This window comes from Argiope bruennichi, chromosome 5, assembly GCF_947563725.1.
Source record: "Argiope bruennichi chromosome 5, qqArgBrue1.1, whole genome shotgun sequence".
Classification (NCBI taxonomy): domain Eukaryota; kingdom Metazoa; phylum Arthropoda; class Arachnida; order Araneae; family Araneidae; genus Argiope; species Argiope bruennichi.
This window is the reverse complement of record NC_079155.1, coordinates 26,100,646-26,121,864: the sequence shown is the minus strand read 5'-3', so window position 1 is coordinate 26,121,864 and position 21,219 is coordinate 26,100,646. Positions and strand designations below refer to the sequence as shown.

The window sequence follows — 21,219 nt, the reverse complement described above, 5'->3', positions numbered from 1 at the left end:
AGTAACAACAAAATAATACTGTTGATTGATTGACAAATATCATTGCGTTTTCAATTTTAAAGGATGACTCTCCTAAATTTAGAAAAAAATAAAACTTTTCCATCACCAAGTGATGTCATTGGATGATTCAAGGACATAAGTTCTAACAAATTTTTTTAGTAAGTCAGAAACTTAGATGCTTCAGTTCTTTATCTCAGACAAAATGATATGTCTTGATTTGTTGCTTAATTATTAATTTAGCAAATTAATTAACTAATCAAATTAAATTTATCTAATAAGCTAAATGAATCCCTTTTTTATTCTAATTGCAAGCCTAAAAATATTTTAACATAATATGACTAGAAAAAAAATACCCCTTTAAAGGGTTAAACAATTTCTTAACTTTTATATCAGTAAAATGTAAAATCAGAAACAAGACCACAGATGAAAAATATTGCTAGAAATGTTTTTTTTTTAGTTACAATAGCTAATTTAAATTATTTTTGATATTTTCTTTAACTAAGAATTTTTTATCTATTTTAATTAATTTAAGACCGTTATATAACTGCTTTATTTTATTTTAAAAGCAAGGCATTACTACAATGTATTGTCTCCATTTTAAACCACCGACAATTGTCGCCCTGAAGCTTTCTCGCATAGATAATAGATAATGACATTGCCAGAAGTATTTTTTTCAGTTACAAAAGCTTATTTGAATAATTTTCAAAATTTTCCTTAAACTAAGGGTTTATTTATCTATTTTAATTATTTTAAGACCTCTATACAACTGCATTCTTTTTTTAAAAAAATCAAATCATTGTTGCATTATTTTTTTTTAATTTCAAATCACCGAGCGTAGTCTCCCTGAAGCTTTCTCGCTTAAATAATGACATTGCCAGAAGTATTTTTTTCTGTTACAAAAGCTTATTTGAATTATTTTTGAAATTTTCCTTGAACCGAGGGTTTATTTATTTATTTTAATTAATTTAAGACCTCTATACAACTGCATTCTTTTATTTTAAAATCAAATCATTGTTACATTGTTTTGTTTGAATTTTAAACCACCGAGTGTAGTCTCTCTGAATGTTTCTTGCATAAATAATGACATTGCCAGAAGTATTTTTTTCTGTTACAAAAGCTTATTTGAACTATTTTCGAAATTTTCCTTGAACCGAGGGTTTATTTCTTTATTTTAATTAATTTAAGACCTCTATACAACTGCATTCTTTTATTTTAAAATCAAATCATTGTTACATTGTTTTGTTTGAATTTTAAACCACTGAGTATAGTCTCTCTGAAGCTTTCTTGCATAAATAATGAAGGTATTATGCTACTCTGTATAAAACAATGGAGATTTGAAAAGATCATGAGCGCTACGATTACTCAGAATTTTATTTTCTGATTCGCTCATATAAGCATTTTTTGCTACCTAGTGAAGAAAACCGACTGTGCACTTTAAACGTTTTTTTTTAGCTCGATTGAAACGAAAATTTGGTCCACAATTATAATGTCACATACAAAAATTCATTTATTTAAGTAGATTTAATTTTATTACTGCATTTATATATATGAGAATTTACAGAACGACAGACGGTCATTCTTTGACGGATTTGATTTGAAATTTTCTAAAAATTTACTGATTAGATGTTAAATCTGCGTAACAAGTTTTATTTATGTGAAATATTGAATTTTTGAGCTATTATATTTATACGAATCCGAAAGTACACACTGACAGACCGTCAACTTTTGGACCGATTTAATTATGCCAAAACAATATACTAAAATTCATTTATCTAAATCATACGGCCAATTTACAAACAGTACAATATAGCCGTTGCTTTTTTAATCCTTATTTGAACGTGCTTCCAATTTTAAAATGACATGGCATGAATACTTTCATTCCTTTTTTTTTTCCTTTTTTTTTCATATTCAATACAGTTCCAGCCTTTAAGTTCGAAAATAGCAGCTTAGAAAAATATGAATCTTGCAACAATAAATCGAATAACAACCATTAATGAATTTTCATGAAAATTCTCTTTGAATTTTATTTTTCTCGGATATGAAGTATATAAAAAGAAAGTACTGTAATCGTCAAAAAATTCAAACTCGAGATTTTGACGAATCTTATAATTCAGACAAAAAAAAAAAAAAAAAAAAAAAAAAAATACATTTTTGACATTATGTCTGTCTAATTGTTTTTAAATACGATGACTCGAAAATACTTTGAGCTAAACGAATGATATTTAGTGCATAGACTTCCGACCAAATGTATAGATTTCTATTAAATCTTGAGCTAAATTTATTTTCAAGAAGTCTATCTGTCTATCTGTTTGTGAAGTCTGCCTGTTTATTTGTTTGAGAATACAATTAGTTAGACAAATGATATTTAGTATATATACTTCCGACCTAATTTGTAGATTTCTATTAAATTTTGAATGAAATCCATTCTCAAGGAAGTCTGTGTTTATCTGCATGTGAATATAATAACTCAAAAATACTTTGAGTTAGACAAATGATATTTAGTATATATACTTCCGACCTAATTTGTAGATTTCTATTAAATTTTGAACGAAATCCATTCTCAAGGAAGTCTGTGTTTATCTGCATGTGAATATAATAACTCAAAAATACTTTGAGTTAGACAAATGATATTTAGTATATATACTTCCGACCTAATTTGTAGATTTCTATTAAATTTTGAACGAAATCCATTCTCAAGGAAGTCTGTGTTTATCTGCATGTGAATATAATAACTCAAAAATACTTTGAGTTAGACAAATGATATTTAGTATATATACTTCCGACCTAATTTGTAGATTTCTATTAAATTTTGAATGAAATCCATTCTCAAGGAAGTCTGTGTTTATCTGCATGTGAATACAATAACTCAAAAATACTTTGAGTTAGACAAATGATATTTAGTATATACTTCCGACCTAATTTGTAGATTTCTATTAAATTTTGAACGAAATATATTTTCAAGGAAGTCTGTCTGTCTTGCTGTTCAAGTATAAGAGAAACCGATAACTATAAAATGCATAAAGGTAGTTTAATAAAATTTGATACACTATTTTAGTATCTAAAATATATATACTTATCAAATTTTGAGCCAAATTCTTCAAACGTTTGATTATCTTGGTCTATACTTTCGCGTACATGTAAACATAGTAGCTCATAAACGGAATGGTTTATATCCATGACATTTGGTATCCTATCTTTCGTCTACAACTGTAGCTTTAAGTCAAATTTCGGTTACAATTGATCCAAAATATGCATCTGCACTATAGGTTCAGTAAAAATGTTAGATTCACACCAAAGATCTATATTTCACAACTGTTGTTCGCCAATGCCATTCAACCTTGCCCCAAATCCACAGTTTTATGCGGAAAAAGGGAGATAAGATTTTTATTGGGGAGCAGTCGAGAAAACTTTGAGGGTACCATTCACCAGTCCCGCTGTTTCTATATACACACTTCTATGAAAATAGCATTGTTATAAGAATATGAAAAAAAATAATTTATAAGTAATTTTTATAAACTTTACCTATGAGGAAAATAGCATTAGTATAATTCATTAATAGGTAGAATTTCTGAAAAAAAGTGTTTATATTCGATAAAATCTTCAGCTTGCAATTTATCGATAAAGTATTTCGGCGTTAACTTGTAATTTCTAAATCTTATTTATTGTTTCTAAAGTTGCAAACGTTTCTAAAGTTATTTTAACCAATTTAGTGTATTACAACGTATCACAATAAAAGTAACGCAATTTTGAGTTGCACTTGTACAATAAATATTGAGAATTCTGATTGGTTGGCTATTGGCGGAATTAATTCGGATGAATAACATTGGTGGAGCCGTTGCAGACAATTGAGCATGGAGGCCTTGCTAAAATGTTACTTTACATTATCTGTTGAGAATGGAGAGCAGTAGATACAGATGAACATTAATATTGAATCTAGGAACCCTGAGTTTAATTATGCAATAAAAATTGGCGAAATTAGAGAAATTGTTAGAGCTAGAGGGCTTTTTCACAGTTTTTTCCCCTATAGAAATTGTATAACAAAGTAGTGTTATTGAGATTTCTCTAAAAATGTATTTGGTGCTTGACAGGCTACTACTATTGATAGCATAGGGTTAAATTGCTAATTTTCAAATTAAAGCACTGACGAAATTGGTCCAGTGATTGGGGGAAGACGGACACATTGTTAATGTCCATTAAGAATGTGTAGTGAATTAGGGTTTTAGATATTTCTTCCGAAATGGAGAATACTTGAAAGCAAATAACAATCGATGACACATTTAGGGGTCGTAGGTTTTTATATGAAATAAAAATTGGTTATAACAGTAAAGTTATTGTTGCCAGGGTACTTTTTATTTGGTTTTCGTTAAATATTTTAAGTATATAAAATCTTAAGGAATGTTTTATAGGCTGAGAGACAAATTTTTTTGTCCATTTGATACAGTTTAAATGTACCAGCAAGTATATAGCTAATGAAAACCAAGACTTTATATCAACCCTAATAATTTTTGTTTGATCTTTCCTTTTTCAAACTGCATTCTAGAACTTTAAATAAACAACATCAAAACATCATTTTCTTGCCATTGCAAGTTTCAGTCAGTTTTTAAGGAAGCAATATGTTTATGTCAAAAAATTGCAATATTTTCTATTTATTATTTAGGTTATTCTCCTTAATATTTCAATATTTAAAAAACTTTTTTTACACATTTTTTGCATTATAGGATCTAATATTTTAGTACAGGTAAGTATTCCTTTACCCGGATATTATCTGCAGTGTACATACACAAGTTCAGAACTTTTAAACTGAATTGATATGTAAATAATTGCTTTTACTTATACAATATTTTTGTAAGTTAGAGTTGTTTACTTTAAACAAAAAATAACTCTGACTTGCAAAATAATCGAGTGTAGAGTGAAATTTGTGATCTCCAATAAAATTGCATGAATATCTATATTTTGTGAGCTTTAATGATAAGATATTTTTAGAAGATTAATGTAATAAATATTATTCTTCCTGATTTAATCCAAATTTATGAAATCGGCTTGTTTTTGAAAAGATATATTTCTGATAATATGACACATTATTAATGTCATTTCACACTCTCCAAAATAGATAATTTAATTACACATAATAGCATACATCACTATAGTCTTTATTCTTCATAGTATTTGAATAAAAATTTAAAAAAAAATATTCTGCGCTTTGGATTTCTAAAAAGTATGCATTGTTTATGTTTCATTTCTATAAATATTGTACTTAAATTTAAAAAAAAATGACTATCTTGCCATAGACAAAGACAAACTTCAGCAGATTTCATTATCGAAATTCATTTTCAAACATTTCCAGAATAACAACAGGGATTGCGGTGGTCAGGTAGTAAGGTCTCGACTCAATTTGGATTGGAGGGTTACAGATTCAAGACCCGATTCCACTGAAGAGCGTCTAAGCAGGTGTGGTTCACGTTAAATCCGATGGGGCCAAACGTCCTCCCATTAGTATGGTGAAGAAATTTTGAGAGGGCCTTTCCATCTCAGGTGTCGTCCTCATTATCTGCCCCCGGTTCAAAATTATGAGACCCATCCCTAAATAGCCCTAGTGTTGTTTTAAAAATGAGATATTAATGTAGCTAAAATAAACCAGAGTGAAAGAAAGTAGTATCCAACAGAAGGCGATTACTATCTCAAGAAATTTGGATTATCGAACACTGATCTATCTGTGCTCTTGCAGCGTGGGTGGAGTTCAAAATGTCGAACACTTGCTTTTTGATTGCTCCAAACTTACTGAAGGGAGAAGAGATTTTATTGTGGATCTCGATGCCTGTAATATTAAGTTTCCACCTCCGCTTCATGTTTTGGTCGACCACAAAATGGCTTTCTTCTCATTCTGTAAATTTATTGCCTTTGCTGCTTCCATTTTTAATTAGTTTGTTGTTTATTTTTCCTGTTGTTTTTATCCTTATTTTTATATTTACATATTTTTATCTATGTATGTAGTTGTTTCTACTTACTTCTTCTGTAAGCCTTGTGATGTACTTTGTGGTGCACAAGGACTGACTTATTATTATTATTATTATAAAAAAAACAGATGGCGAGACTGATAGTTATGTCCGTTGCAGATTTTGATTAATAAAATAATTGACTATTTCATTAATTATTACAAAACTTTCACTGAAACTACGCTTCATATCATTTATGAGAAAAATCTGCTCGGTGATTCAGATTTCTTTAGAGCACAAAATATTTATTGTTTCACTTTTACTTCTATAGATGAGCTATCTTTGGAAACTAACTGATTTGCCCAGCTTGTTATTTACTATTATTCATTTGTACAAATCAATCCTTATAAATTCTATTCACTACTGAAGACTAACTGGCTTACCGGAAATATAATTGTGTCTAATTTCAATTTCATTTCTTATGCATTACTTAATGTTCAATTCTTTTAACGAGTATTTAAGCATTAAATTATGATCAACATATAAGCTTTGTTATTTCCATGCCGTTATATCTATTTTGTTTATTATGGAAATGAACCTATTTATTGGGGTTGATTCCCACGACGTCATAATATCATTACAAACGTAACAAAGGTAATTTATTTCTTATTGCAGAATTCGCGAATTCGAATTCGGAATTGTATTACTTCAGTTTCTTATACCGCATATTAATCGCCTCAGGTGAACCATCTTGTCCTCCTGGAATATAGGTTACATTTAATTTCAGATAAATATAAATATACAGAGTGTTTCAAAATGATATAGATAGATGATATGATAAAATAATGATGGGAAAAATTAGTATATCGAATCATAGAATAAATTAACTTTAATACGAATACAACGATGTATCATTCTTTTATACATATTTTAAAAAATAAACTTCAAAAAGGCTGTTCCAAAAATATATATTGATAGATAATGAAAAGAGAACTTATTATAACCATCGTATCATAATGAAAATTGCATATTCTGTATTTTGTACACGTGCCATAACAATTTTTAAATACAAAATAACTACTCGTTATTTAATTCACAAATTGTTACAAAATCCCTCACAACATTCAATTCTCTGCAATTGATATAGTTAAATCTGACGTTTAAAAACACAGAAATATTAAAGAATCTGCTATTTCTATACAAATGTAGTAAACCTGAAATTAATGAAATTATATCGAAAGAAGAAAATGCAAATACAAAAGAGCGTTTTGGTCGATTATAAAGATATGGCAAGATACAGAGAATTTGGAAGCAGCTTCAATCCAAAATATGTCTGTTCGAGGAAATTACAAAGACTTTAGCATTTCCTATTTTATGATCTATTGTTCCTTGTAGTTTACATGCAAGCAAATTTATAAATGTTGCGGAATATGTCAGGTGGTGCCTATACTGAAATTGCACTTTAGAAATAATTTAAAAATCATGTATAGGAAGAAAGAATTATCAAATGTTTTTGTTTTTTAGAGTGATGTAAGAAAATTCAATTTGGATAGTCCTGGGTACTGAACATACTATTTAATGATCTAGAACGAGAATCTCGCGTATTCTTCAATCATCAACAAGGAGAGGGTTCTCTCAGTGAGAGGTGTTTTCTATTTAAATGGAACAACTTATATTGCTTTTCTTATTGTTTGATATTGCTCTGAGGATTATCAAAATATCAGTAAAAGTCATCGACTTCCAACTGGAAACATAGTAGGGAGGGAAAATTGAAAATTCCAACAGGATGATGCGTTTCTTCACATCTCTTATTTAACAAGAGATTGATTTATGCAGAATTATTAAGTAAATGTGATGGATTGTCCAACCAGCAATCCAAATATGAATCCAATTGGAAACCGTTGGGGAGTACTTGTAGGAGACGTGTATGCTCAAAATACTCAGTTTTTGACTGTTCAGAAATTAAAGCAGTGTGGTGAAAGCTTATAAGCCAGTTAACAACTACGCTACTCGAGCAATTGCTTTTGTATCGTGGTCATGTTACTGGGCTGCGAACCATAAGGTGCCAGGTTCTATCCTCGCAAAATTCAATCCGCTAAAGCAGCAAGTCCAGCAAAGTTGTTTCTTGTTACAGTTACATAGCACTATTACACCAAGCATGCTTGATAGGATTTTCATGATAATTTAAAGAAATGGATTCAAAATTTGAATTTAAATACGAAATACTCGAAATGTCCATATATTTTTGGGACAAACTTTTTTTCTATTTTCTTTTATTTACTGATTTTTTTTCCAACCATTTGTAAAACTTACGGTTATTTCTTGGGTTTTATATATTCATGTACTGATTCCAAATGTTTATAGTTTTTTTTCTCAAGCTGCTACATTTTAAAAAAAATGTTATTTCCGAAAGTTATGGATCCATATAATTTTGAGATGTACTGTAACTTCATGTCCATAATTTCTTTAAATTGGCAGACATTAAAGACTTGTGAGTTGAACTGTCTTTATTAAGTTATCTTTGTCAAGCATGGAATTATTAAAAACGTAATTGTTTGACATATCAATCCTCTGAATTCTGTGGCATTGTAACTTTTTTTTTTATTTGTCTTATACACTACACTATACGGATAATAAATACAATCCTTCTTCTTTAGTTTTCAACAATGAAAGAAAGTCACGTGATAAAAAATTTAATGAAACGACGGAAACGGTTTTGATTTCAGGGAAATAATGCAATCTGTTATTAAAAATTATGCAAAAAAATATTTTTAAAAAATTGTCAAACTTTAGGAGAAATTTATGTAACTATTTAAGTGACTTGTGTCTTTAAAAAAGACACTTTTTTAACTTTTGAAATGGTATCAAAGTTATTTTTATGCAGTGATATTTTTAGAAATTATCACGAAAAAACATGATTCCAACATATATATATATATATATATATATATATATATATATATATATATATATATATATATATTTAAATGATTCAAAATTCAGCAAAAATTTATGCTATTATTAAATTTAAATCATTGAAATATTTTTTAAATTATAAATTTATATATATAAATTTTTATAGATATAAAAAGTGATTTAAAAATATTTTAGTACATTAATGTCTTCGTGATATATGAAGGGAAAATACCAAAATTTCTTTTCATTTTTCAATAACTTCCTTAATAAAAATTAGAAAAAAAAAATCTTCAAACCCTTTTAACTGTGCCGAAATTAGTAGCTCACTGTCAAATTTTCTGATCTTTAGAACGCCAATAAACAGATACGCACACAAATTCTCGTTTATTATGAGTAGAGATTATTAAATTTATGAATCCGTATGTTGTAAACATTTTTTTTTCTTTTTTGTATTATTTAGTTTATTATACGAATGGTAATTTTTTTTTGTCATTTATGTTATGTAAATGCTTAAAAACTATGACAAAGATTTATTTTTATTATCTATTTATGGCATCAGCATCCTACTAAAGATAGAGACTTTAAAAGAAAGCATTTTATGAAGTAGTTCATTGCTCCATTATCAGATTTACTATGATGAAGGTTGTTCAGGTACGCTTCCTTGTTCTCATTTCACGAAGAACAAGGAATTAAATTATAGTTTACATTTTTAGAAAGCATCTAAAATATGAAATGAAACTTTAAGTGGGATTTTAGATAAAGAATCGAATTAAATTTTAATTTCAAACAAAATAAAGTGGAAAACACTCAAATATAAAACACTGTGGCGGATTGAGAAGTGCGAGGATAGAACTGATGACTTGTGGTTCGCAGTCCAGTAACATGACCATGATACAAAAGCAATTGCTCGTGCAGCGTAGTTGTTAAGTGGCTTATAAGCTTTCATCACAGACTCTCCCTCCAGCGAGTCGGAGGTGAGACGAACAATATGGCTGTTGAGTGGTGATGTATTAGCTGTTGATTCTAATGCGCCTGTATCCATTTGGTCATTTGAGTTGCGGCGAGCGTGTGTGGGTGAGTGGTTGTTGTTGCTGCGTGAAGTGAATCTGACGACTTTGGTTTGCTGTGGGTAGATGGCGCCACAACAGCTGTACGAAGGTTGAAGGTTCATCGTCCGAGGTCACCAATGTGGGGGATTGATATGAGCGAGGATAGAGCCTGGGACCTTGTGGTTCGCAGTAACATGACCATGATACAAAAGCAATTGCTCTTGCAGCGTAGTTGTTAACTAGCTTATAAGCTTTCACCACAACACATGTAAGAAAGCTTTCCTAATACTTCAGCATGATGTACTAAGGGGGATTGATCCCTACTTAGGAGGTAGAAAGAGGGTAAGGGATATAAAAATAATAAATGAAATTTTTTAGAATTCGATAAAATTTAATAGTTGAATTAATATAAAAAGAAACAAAAAGTGAAGAATAAGCTTTTAGTAGCCGATTAAAAAATACTGATAAATCATTAATTTTTTAGAAAATACATAAATTTGTAAATTATTCACTGCAGTGATGATTTGAATTTGTTATTTATTATATTTTTAACTAATTTAGTTAATTAGAGTATTATTTTTCAGAAATATAGGAGTTTGTCGACCCTACTTATAAAATTATAAAATTTGGTAATTTATGTAAAATAAAAATGAAAGAACGGTAATTTTCTTGAACGGATCATAGTATGAAAAGCTAACATGAATGCACCCCGTACTGGGACGGAACTTTAGTAGTTCTGCCAGGGCGCAAAATCACCTTGATACGACCTTGGCTCATAGTGTGAAAAATTAACATGAATGCACCCCGTACTGGAGCGGAGCTTTGGTAGTTCTCTAGGACGCAAAATCACCTTGATACAACCTTGAATCGTTCTAAGGTAAATTAAAAGTAAGCATCTAACAACCGGGAGATGCCCTCAAAACTTTGTCGCATATTCTCTGCTAAGTATACATTTCGTACTTATTATCTGCATGATATTGGCGAACAATAGTTATAAAAGAATCTATTAAAGTTGAATCTTGAAGACTGAAGTTGAAATTTGACACAGAATTACAATTATATTTATAAAATTGCACACTAGACAAAAATCATATACTTAAGCCATTACGATTTTAATTACCGCATTTACATGTTTGTGAAAATACTGAAAGACAGATAGTCATCTTGTTGATGGATTTGGTTCATAATTTTATGTAAATCTGTATTTTAAATGTTATATATATGTGTATAAAATTTTATCCAAATGTCTCACTTCGTTTTGTAGTTAACACGCTAATTTATAATCGAACAACCTGACAGACAAACTTCTGAATAGATTTCATTCAAAATTTGACGGAACTTTAAAATTAGGTGTAAAGAGCATATACCAAATTTCATCTGTGTAGCTCAAACCGCTTTTGAATTCTCATGTTCAACGAAACATGCATACATAATTCCGAAATGTGTTTTATACTTCCTTGTGTACTTTATATAGAGAAAGTATTATAATCGTTAAAAAAAATCGAATTAGAGATTTTGACGAATCTTCAGGTTTGAGAACTCCCTCAGATCGGGAAATATATTTTTGGTAAGTGTCTATCTGTCTCAAATCTGTGTGAAGATAACTCGAGAAAGCATTCCATTAGACGAATGAAATTTGGTACACGATCTTTTCATTAAATGTATAGATTTCTATTAAATTTGTGCAAACTCCATTCAAAGGAAGTCTGTCTGTCCAGCTATTCCAATATAAACTAACACTAGAACTACTAGATCTACAAAATACGGTGAACAGATTTAACATCTATAATGTAGACAGCTATAAAGTTTGAGCTAAATCCAATAAGAGATTGACCGTTTGTATTTTCCGAAATGCATGCACGACAACTCAAAATGAAATGACTCGAATTTATCAAATTTGGCATGGGATTTTCTGACTAAAAGTATAGTTTTTGCCTCAAATTTTAATTTCAATAGGTTGTAAAAACCCGTCTAGAATTCGATTTTCGGTGCTATTTACCACAAAACAGAGATTAATTGCCAAAAACTCGCCAAAGATGGCTCGATAGATTCAGTAAATGCTAAATTCCTATTAAAAAATTAATATTTTATGAATATTGTACGCCAATGCCATATGAGGAATTCGTTGTGATAACACTTTTATTAGAGAGAATGCGAGAAAATTTTAGGGAGATCACTTCCGGTAGTTGGATTTCGGAAGGCCTGAAACTTGGAGATTTGCCAACATCTTCAGTACGAATTTTCTGACGTTTACTATGTTTTCTCTGAATACTTCTTGCATCAAAAAGCAAATTTCAGTTTAAATAGTTTTTTTAAAATTTTAATTTAGTTATATTAACGTTCTGTTTTAAAGCAAACACTAGGGCTAATACACTAATTTGAGACGTGCATCGTCATTTTGAACCGCTATCAGATGACGAGAACGACACCTGGGCTGGCACTTTCTCTCCAAACCTTCACAGCGTGAGGATGTTTCGCGCCCACGGATTTAACGTGCACCAAACCCGTTTACGCGACAGTTCTTCGGTGGAATCAGGGGTTGAACCTGAACCTGACCTTGCCACCAGGCGACCGTCGCAAGAAAAAAAAAAAAAAAAACAGTGGAGAAAGCGATTTAGTCTAGAAAAACTGAGACATATTGTGTTTGTCAAAACCAATATGACTAAACATTTTCAAGTAAATACTTTCCATTTGCGACATCTCAAAGCATGCATGTCATGCAGTATATTGAAATTTTGACGCCTGTCGTGATGCATAGGTTACAATATTATAAACATGTTGAGTAAATACATAAAAAGTTACATCTGAAATTCGTAACACTTAATATCACAACCCTATTAAATCTGATTTTTTTAAAGTGACAAACGGATGGATAAGTGACGTCTCCATTTCAGTTCTAAATAGAATGTAACAATGGGACATAAAAACAGTTGACATCCCATGCCCTATTTTTATACAGATTTCTTAGGATGAATCGGCGTGTGAAATGTCAGTCAATCATCTAGACGAGATAAAAGATACTTTAAGATATCGAGATATAAGTAAATACATGTGTGTCCGTCTGCTTACCTGTGTTGTTACGGCTATGCAGGATATTTTATTAGACCTAGAGCTTCGAAATTCAGCTCAAATATACTATAGTATATGCCTTCAAAGTGAATATTTTTTAGATTTTATGTAATTAAAAATTAAGCAAAATTTCGTAGTTTGTCGGCCCTAACTTCCGAAATTACTAATCTAAATTTGGTTTTTAAGTTATTCTAAAATTTAAAAAATTGCCTTTGATATGAAATTAATTCAACAGATCTTCAATATATTTTTTTTATATTTTAACAATTGGTTTACATGGTTTTCACAGTTCGTAAACGCTACGAGAAATCATCAAACGTGAGTTTAATTTACCATCAAGGGCTTTATGTTTCATTATACTTCATTGTAAAGGAAATAAAAAAACTTTAATAACAAATATCATGAATTCATTTCGCATGAGAAAAAAGAAAGAAACTTATGAGGCACCTTAAGAACACACTTTTTTCCAAAGGAGCAACCATTGCGCAACTAATTTTTACCTTGAGTTTAATCGCCGCGTTCAGCAGGAGTCTGCTACGGGGAATTTATTTCAGCTTAAAATCCAAGCTGCGATTTAAAAGCAGACGATTCGGATGAATATTTTCTTTTCTTTTCTACTGTATCATTTATCGAAATAAAAGGTTGGTGATAGAAAGAAACAGTGTATTCATTTGCTGTGTCAGCAGCCTTCGCGTACTCGTGTTTGAATTCTAATAAACGTTTTTGGAAAAAGTAGGTCACTTCTCATCTACCGGTTAGGGTGAAGCGTTACAAGTAGAAAAACTTAGTGACACTGATTAGATGAATGCTTACCGGCAGGGGGTGTAGCTCAGTGGTAGAGCGTTCGCTTTGCATGTGAAAGGCCCGGGGTTCGATCCCCCGCACCTCCAGTAATTTTTACAGCTTTATGTGAAAGAAAGAGCACTGCTTTAAATTTTTAATTTAATAATTTTTCCTTGAATTTTGTAAATTATGTCAAGGAAATTTTTGATCAATCAATAAATTTGAATAATCATTGCCACTAAAGATAAATAATTAAAGAGGAAGGAGCTAGATTTTTTAATTGATAAATATGTTTAAAATTTTAATATCTTACGCATAAAAAAAATTAAAAATTTATGGCTTGTTTTGTTTTAACCCTTTAAAGGGCCATTTTTTTCTAGTCATATTATGTTAAAATATTTTTAGGCTTGAAATTAGAATAAGAAAAAGGATTCATTTAGCTTATTAGATAAATTTAATTTGATTCATTAATTAATTCGGTTAATTAATAATTAAGCAACAAATCAAGACACATCATTTTGTGTAAGATAAAGAACTGAAGCATCTAAGTTTCTGTCTTTCTAAAAAAATTTGTTAGAACTTATGCCAGCCTACATAATTTCTTACAAAGATTGATAAATTTGGTGGGAAGGATACTTCCCATGGCCCTAGAAAGGGTTAAAATATCCGATAATTGTATTTAGGTCCTCTTAACTGATAAATAATGTTTCATCCTTTTAGTTACTATCTAACATGTTCTTTTCTTTCGCACGCATAACATGACTTGAAAAGCCGCTCATTAATCACTGTCAAGAGTAGTGGACCCTCCCCTCTAGCGAGCATATGGTAGGCTAGTCACGAAATTCTGTCCACCCCTTAAATTCACCGAAATGTCCTAAAGGGCCCGAATCAGGCCTCTGTGGAACGGGACGATCTCGGGTGAGTTAGGGTTTATATGGTTAAATAATCCTTGTTATTATTTCATTTGTTGGAATATTATTCCATTTTAAAGATAAACAAAGGATTATCCAATGCAAACCATGTTCAAATTTTGATACAATTTTTGACCTGGGAAGAACTTTTTTCACTGGAAATTATTTTTAATAACTCTATTTTAATTTCAAAGTAAATACTTTTTTAGTAATTAATATTATTCCAAAATCGAACAACAGAAAATAGTATCGATTATATCGGTTTCATTTTTAAAGAGCATTTAATAGAATATGAAAGGTGATTTAGAATTAAATTAAATGCATTTTATTCAAATTAATATAAAACTTACTACAATAATCATAGCACGATATAAATTTTCTGTTTAATAATATACAATATAAAGTGCTTGTCATTTTACTTCTAAAGCTACACATTGTACAATTTACAATTAGTTTGGAAATCTGTTTTTGAACATTAAATTTCTCTGGGTGTTAATGAATTAAAATTTAGAAGTTACGGAGTTTAATAGAAAAATAATGCAATGTAAAATGATTTATATTCAGACATAAAATAAGGCTCTTAAAAATAAAGCAATTCCCGTGCAAAATTTTATAATTTTTTTCTTAAATTTGGGGCTGGGAAAATCTGGTATTCATAAACGATTGCCTTCTTTATTGATTTAATAACCCAATCCTGTAATTATCTTTTTTTCCAAAATTTTTATTTTTCCTTGAAAGTACTGAACCAAACACCCAAATTTCGATATATTAGAGTCTCACAAGTGAATTAATTTTTAAAATAATCAATTGTAAATATTACTATTCTCCACTTCCAAAGCTGTTATTCCCTAAGTTAGGTTGAATTTTTAAAAACATTTTATGGAATTTAATCTGTTTTGAATATTTAAACGCATATATCTGAGCAAGTTAGATTATGGTATATATGTTTACACGAATATAGAAAGTTAAGGGGCACTTGGGGCGATGTATTAGAACATGCCTACCCAATGTTTTAGTTTATCAACTTTTTTTGTTTCGAATTTATTGTTGTGAAATTTAAAAAATAAATTTTAAGCGAAATTGAGTTTATAAATTTTAATCAGCACAGGATAACAATGTTTTGGGTTTTCTTAGCTACATTCATCTAACTGAAATTTGAAATGTCTAGGTGTAATTTTACAAAAGCAAGATATTAGATGTTCGACGTTTCTAAGTGACGTCACTTTCAAACAGAGCTAAAAATTTTCATTTAATTTCTTACTTTTAATTTTAAAAAAATTTCAAATTTTGCTACTAATTTATCGGTTGGTTTCTTACTTTTAATTAATTAATTTTGAGCCACAAAAAAAAAAAATCGTAAAAATATCGTTTGGTGTATTCGAACTTGCTTTTATGCCGGGTTTACACTCGTCCAGTTAAAAGACGGGCAGTAGGCAACGCAGTTCGGTCGATGCTGTTCCGTCGATGGCAAGTAATTGTCCCGACGGGACATCAAAATGCTGCTAAAATATATTTATTTCTTACTGCGCATGCGTTTGCAGAATTTGGCGGGTTTTTTTTTTTGGCGTGAAAAAAAAATAATCACTTATCACTAATTAATTCCGATATTTTTTGCTCTTTGTTCTTTCTAATACGAAGTTGAGTTTTTTTTTTTCATTTTATTTGCCATTTTTTTCTACAGTTTTGTAAATTTAGGTATGTTGACCCTTTTTTTTAAAATTATACCATGTTTTTTTGTGTTAATATCCATCATTTTAATACGTGAAATCATTTTACAAAAATCAGTGAAAAAGAAAAATTCAGGGTCGCCGAAAAACGGCAACTTATAGCCAAATATGGAATGCATTTATCTCACGAAATTGTGGCCAACATGAATCAGTCCCTTCCTGCGCATGCGCTGTCTACTGGCAGAGTGTAAACCCTGCATTAGTTTTAATTATCACACTCTTGTAATACTCAACTTAAAACTTAAATAACATATTCATTTATGACTTTTTATATACTTTATAACCACACTTTTACGACTTTAATCCAGCTTTTAAAAATTATGTGTTTTTCTCCATAAATGTGTTGTAAATATTAGAATATAATTGTAAAATCAAGCTATATTATATGCATCAGATTTTACCACACATAAAATAAATGCCAGAATATTCAAGCAATAGTGAACGTTATAGAGTTACTTGACAGTACTTATTTCTTACTTTTAACTACAGCATCAAAAACGCATTATAAATGCTTAGTTTCTTGAAATTAGGATTTACTAATATCTTTTTTTAATACTGCGATCAATCTCAAGTTAAATTTTTCTCCAAAAATTTTGGCAGTATGTGTAAACAATTCTTCTAGAAAAAATTTTTAAATTTGCTGTCAAATATTCAAACTTTCTTTACAATATTACGTTCAAGACGGAGAAAAGTGATAATTTGGATACATTACTTCGTTGAAATTTTCTTGAACTTGTACTAGTTATTGCTAAGAATATCCTCAAGAATTACGTTAAGGCATAGTTTCCTTTTTTAGCATTTAAATCGAATCTTTATATATATATATATTTAAAAAAATTGCGATGATGTTTTAATTTAACAGGGTGCCCGAGAATTCTTGGAATTTAAATGTTGCAAAATTATTAAAATAGAAACTGTAATATACAGAAACAAAATGTCTACTTACGCTAGAGTAGCTAAAACTATAAACCTCAATGTGAGATTCTCGATTGCTCATAGCGATTGCGATGTGAGATTTTCGATTGCGATACTCAGCTTACATGCTAAATGTTATTACTAAATGTTATTATTAAAAGATTACTAAATGTTATTACTAAATGATTACTAAATGTTATTGCTAAATGATTACTAAATGTTATTGTCTTGTCATCAGGCCGCATCCAGCGCCATCTATCAGATTCTAGAAGGTTTCCATGGTATGAGGCAAAACCAAATTAAACGCACTAATAATAAGTAATTGTAATATCCAAAATTTCATAATTCGGTCCAATTTGATCATTAAAGATAGAAACGTTTTTAATTTAAATAGTTGGATTGAAAATATTTTGCAGAATATAATTAATTAGAAATAAAAGATTATATAAAATTTAAATTTTATAATTTTTGAAATAAATGTATTGGCTGAAACAAAATAAAATATTATTATTTATATCATTTTAATCATATAGAAAGTAAAACTAGAAACTGAATTTTATAATGAATCAGAGTATTTTTTTATTGAATAATTCATTCAAATATCATATACATTATGAAAATTATTCTATAGTACACGTAAGTCTTCATTGTCGAAAAATTCTGTTTTCTGTATAGCATATCCCCCCCCCCTTCCCAAAAAAAGGCATACTTGATTACAGCAAAAAATATTTTAATATTAAATTAAATTTAATAACTTGCACTTAAATTTGAGGTTCAAATTTTACCGGAGCTGACAGAAAATTACGCAGATACAGAATACAATGAACAATGAAAAGAAAGGCTGAAGGCTTCTATAATGGTATGAAGTATATGACTATTAAAATTTGAAGCTTACAAATATTATATTAAAGAAGCTATTAAGAGATCACTTTACATAAAATATTTAATTTAATATTTTAGAGAGCATTAATCCTGACCAGATGGTTGCCTAAGACAGCAAATAATAAATAATTTTGAAAAAGATGCCACCATTCCTAATTATATTTTATATAGTTTTGTAATATTTCAAAGAATTTCCGGATACCTTATATTTTCAAAAACGGAGTGGTATGGATTAAATCAATATGGAACAACTACTTATATCGCATGATTTAAAATAATGTCTTTATAATAATCTGTTAGATATCATCTGTCTGTATTATATTTGAATTTTTGTAGACAAAAATTGAAGTAGAAAATCGGTCGCCTTAGCAAAATCTGAGAAAAGTGGAAAGTTTAAAAAAGTGCATCTTAAAAGAAGAAAAAAGAAAAATTCAAGGATGATTCTATTTAAGTAAAACAGAATCTAGGTTAATTGAATGATATTTTTATAATAATATTTTTAATTAATTTTTTAATGTAATTTTATACATTACTTTTGTTTGAAGAAAAAGCATAACAGCTGCTTCTTGTTTCATTAAAGGTAAGAAAAAAATTTCACATGAATGTCATCAAAATAATAGCATTACAACGGTTATTTATTGTTCGACTTTATTACATGGAAGGAGCTTCCTAAAATTTTAAATAAATTATTATACATAATATTTTTTTTGATGTATTAAATGCAAAACAATCTATTCCAATTGGAAAAATATTTTAAGTGACGTAAAAATTTTCTTGAATCAATTGTAAATTTCTGAAAAAAATATAAAAATTAAGTTTCTACATAGTCACCTAGTCTATCAGTCATATTAAAATTTTTTTGGCATAACTATCATTAAAAATAAAAGGAAAAGAAACGCTCGCTGTTCTGAGACCCAAATCGACCAGTAAATCTAAGAACTTCATTATTTTAGTTCAATTATCTGCTACCACGAGATAACGCTATGGATTGATTGGAAGATTTTCCTTGTTGCTGATTTTGTAAAGACCTTAAATCGTCTAAAAAATGATATTCAAAACTTCACAATCCAGTCAGTTTCAGGTGTAGAAGTGTAAGTTCAGATGTAAAATACGACTAATAAGACGAGAAGACTGTATAATAGTTTAGATCTCTCAATTTTTCATCAGCTCAGTTATTGATATGCCCAACATGAACATGAATTCTTAAAAATTCGAAATATTTTATTAATATTATATATCTATCTCCAGCAGCCAAGAAATTACTGTCACACTACCATTAGAGAGAACAACTTTTATATTTTTAGGCCTGATAATTTATAAAAAAATTAAAAATTAGAGAGTGAGATAAATGATTTGAAATTTGAAACTTCCTCAATGAAGCCAACATAGAGAAAAATCAATCTGTAAAGTAAATTTTAAGGATTTAGGTATATATTTTACATACCCTTACACTCAAATTAATTATATTATAATTGAAATGTGTTTTACTATATAACTATTTAATCTTTATGCTCGACATCCTGGTTTTAAAATTATAAAATTTCGAAGTAGAAAAAATTAGGAAATTTTATATTAATATACCATATAAAAGATCAATCGAATATATTTTAAGTTTTTTAAGAGCCTGAAGTCTAATATATATATATATATTTATTTAAATTTTGAATTAACGACATACAGCATAAAGCATTCGGAGTAAAATTAAAAAACAGTAAATTTCTGAAAAAACATAGTCACATAGTCATAGTTTTACATAGTCACCTAGTCTATCAGGTAGTCTTTCTCAGTATTGTATAGCATAGGATATAAATTTCAATATCCTCTACAATTCCAGCGATCATCTTTAACTGGTTCAAGAATTCTTATTCATATAGGTTTAACTGTTTTTCTGGAAGTTTGCCGAAAAATATTATTCATATTATAAAGTTTTATTTAAATTCAAAAGTATCGTTCTTACTCCTAAAATTCTGCAATATTATTTTTCTGCACAATTAGTCTCATTGCAAAGACGACAGATTTATAGTTATTTTAAAGGATACTAAATGAATGCAGCCCCAATCACTATATCTGTATGGAAATTTAGCGACGGACTTGGGAACAAAAAATAAAAATCAGGAAAATTAAAGAATATTGGCTCTATAGCTATTAAGAATCGAGATTCAGAAATTCTTCTAGGGAATTCCATTCTACATAAACACATAAAACTCAAGCGAGTCAGTCAAATGAATTTTTTTCTTTGAAGTGTCATGCAGCCAGTTCTGTTCTATTGTCTCTCATGTTCAAATAATGATGTGATGTTTGTTCATGTATTGCTGATTTCTGAAAAGCTGCCTTAGTGTGCGTTTCGGCTGCGTTTTCCCACTAGTGTTTTATGTTTTTCGTGGAATAAAACGTCATTGTCCTGACTTTTTGCTCCATATATATCCATCAAATAATTTTCACTAAAAACCGCTTTAGAAATTTATTTTTTTAGCTTATACATATTAGTTTATGTTGGATGTTTCTTGGAAGAATGCTTTTGGGAATCTAAGGAACTTTTTTTTATAATATTGTCCTTTCCAAATTAAAAAAAAATCGATACAATGCTATTCTAGGGTATACACAGAAAATTTTACGAATTTCCTTCATTGCCAATGTGAGCTGATATTTTTCGAATTTTATTCATTGTAATAGGTAGAAAATAATTTTATACGATCTATATATAAGATCAAGAAAAGAAGAATTTTTTTTGAAACAGATCTCTTTCGAGAAACAAAGCAAAATTTTCTTTCAAAAAATAGCAGCTTTTGTGTAATTTGATCACAAAAATGTCATCTTAGAGCAGTCTTTTCCAGACAATATTGCAATCTTTTTTTTATTTTTGTCGCTTTGAACTTTTTCAGGGAAGAATAGCAAATATTTTGTGGCCCAAAAGGAACTATTATGAAGAAATCAATATGTATTTAATAATATATGTTTACGCAAATGATTAAGAGCCTCTCTGAAATTAATATGCAGATTCAATTAAACGATCATAGGAAAGAGAAGATTCTAA

The 21,219-nt window shown here is 29.2% G+C and overlaps 1 non-coding gene across 1 annotated transcript; it reads left to right on the top strand.

Annotated features, from left to right (window-relative positions):
- Positions 1–13,785: 13,785 nt before the first annotated feature.
- Positions 13,786–13,857, top strand: Trnaa-ugc (transfer RNA alanine (anticodon UGC)). The gene has a single exon. It is a non-coding gene; the product is annotated as a tRNA-Ala (tRNA).
- Positions 13,858–21,219: the final 7,362 nt, after the last annotated feature.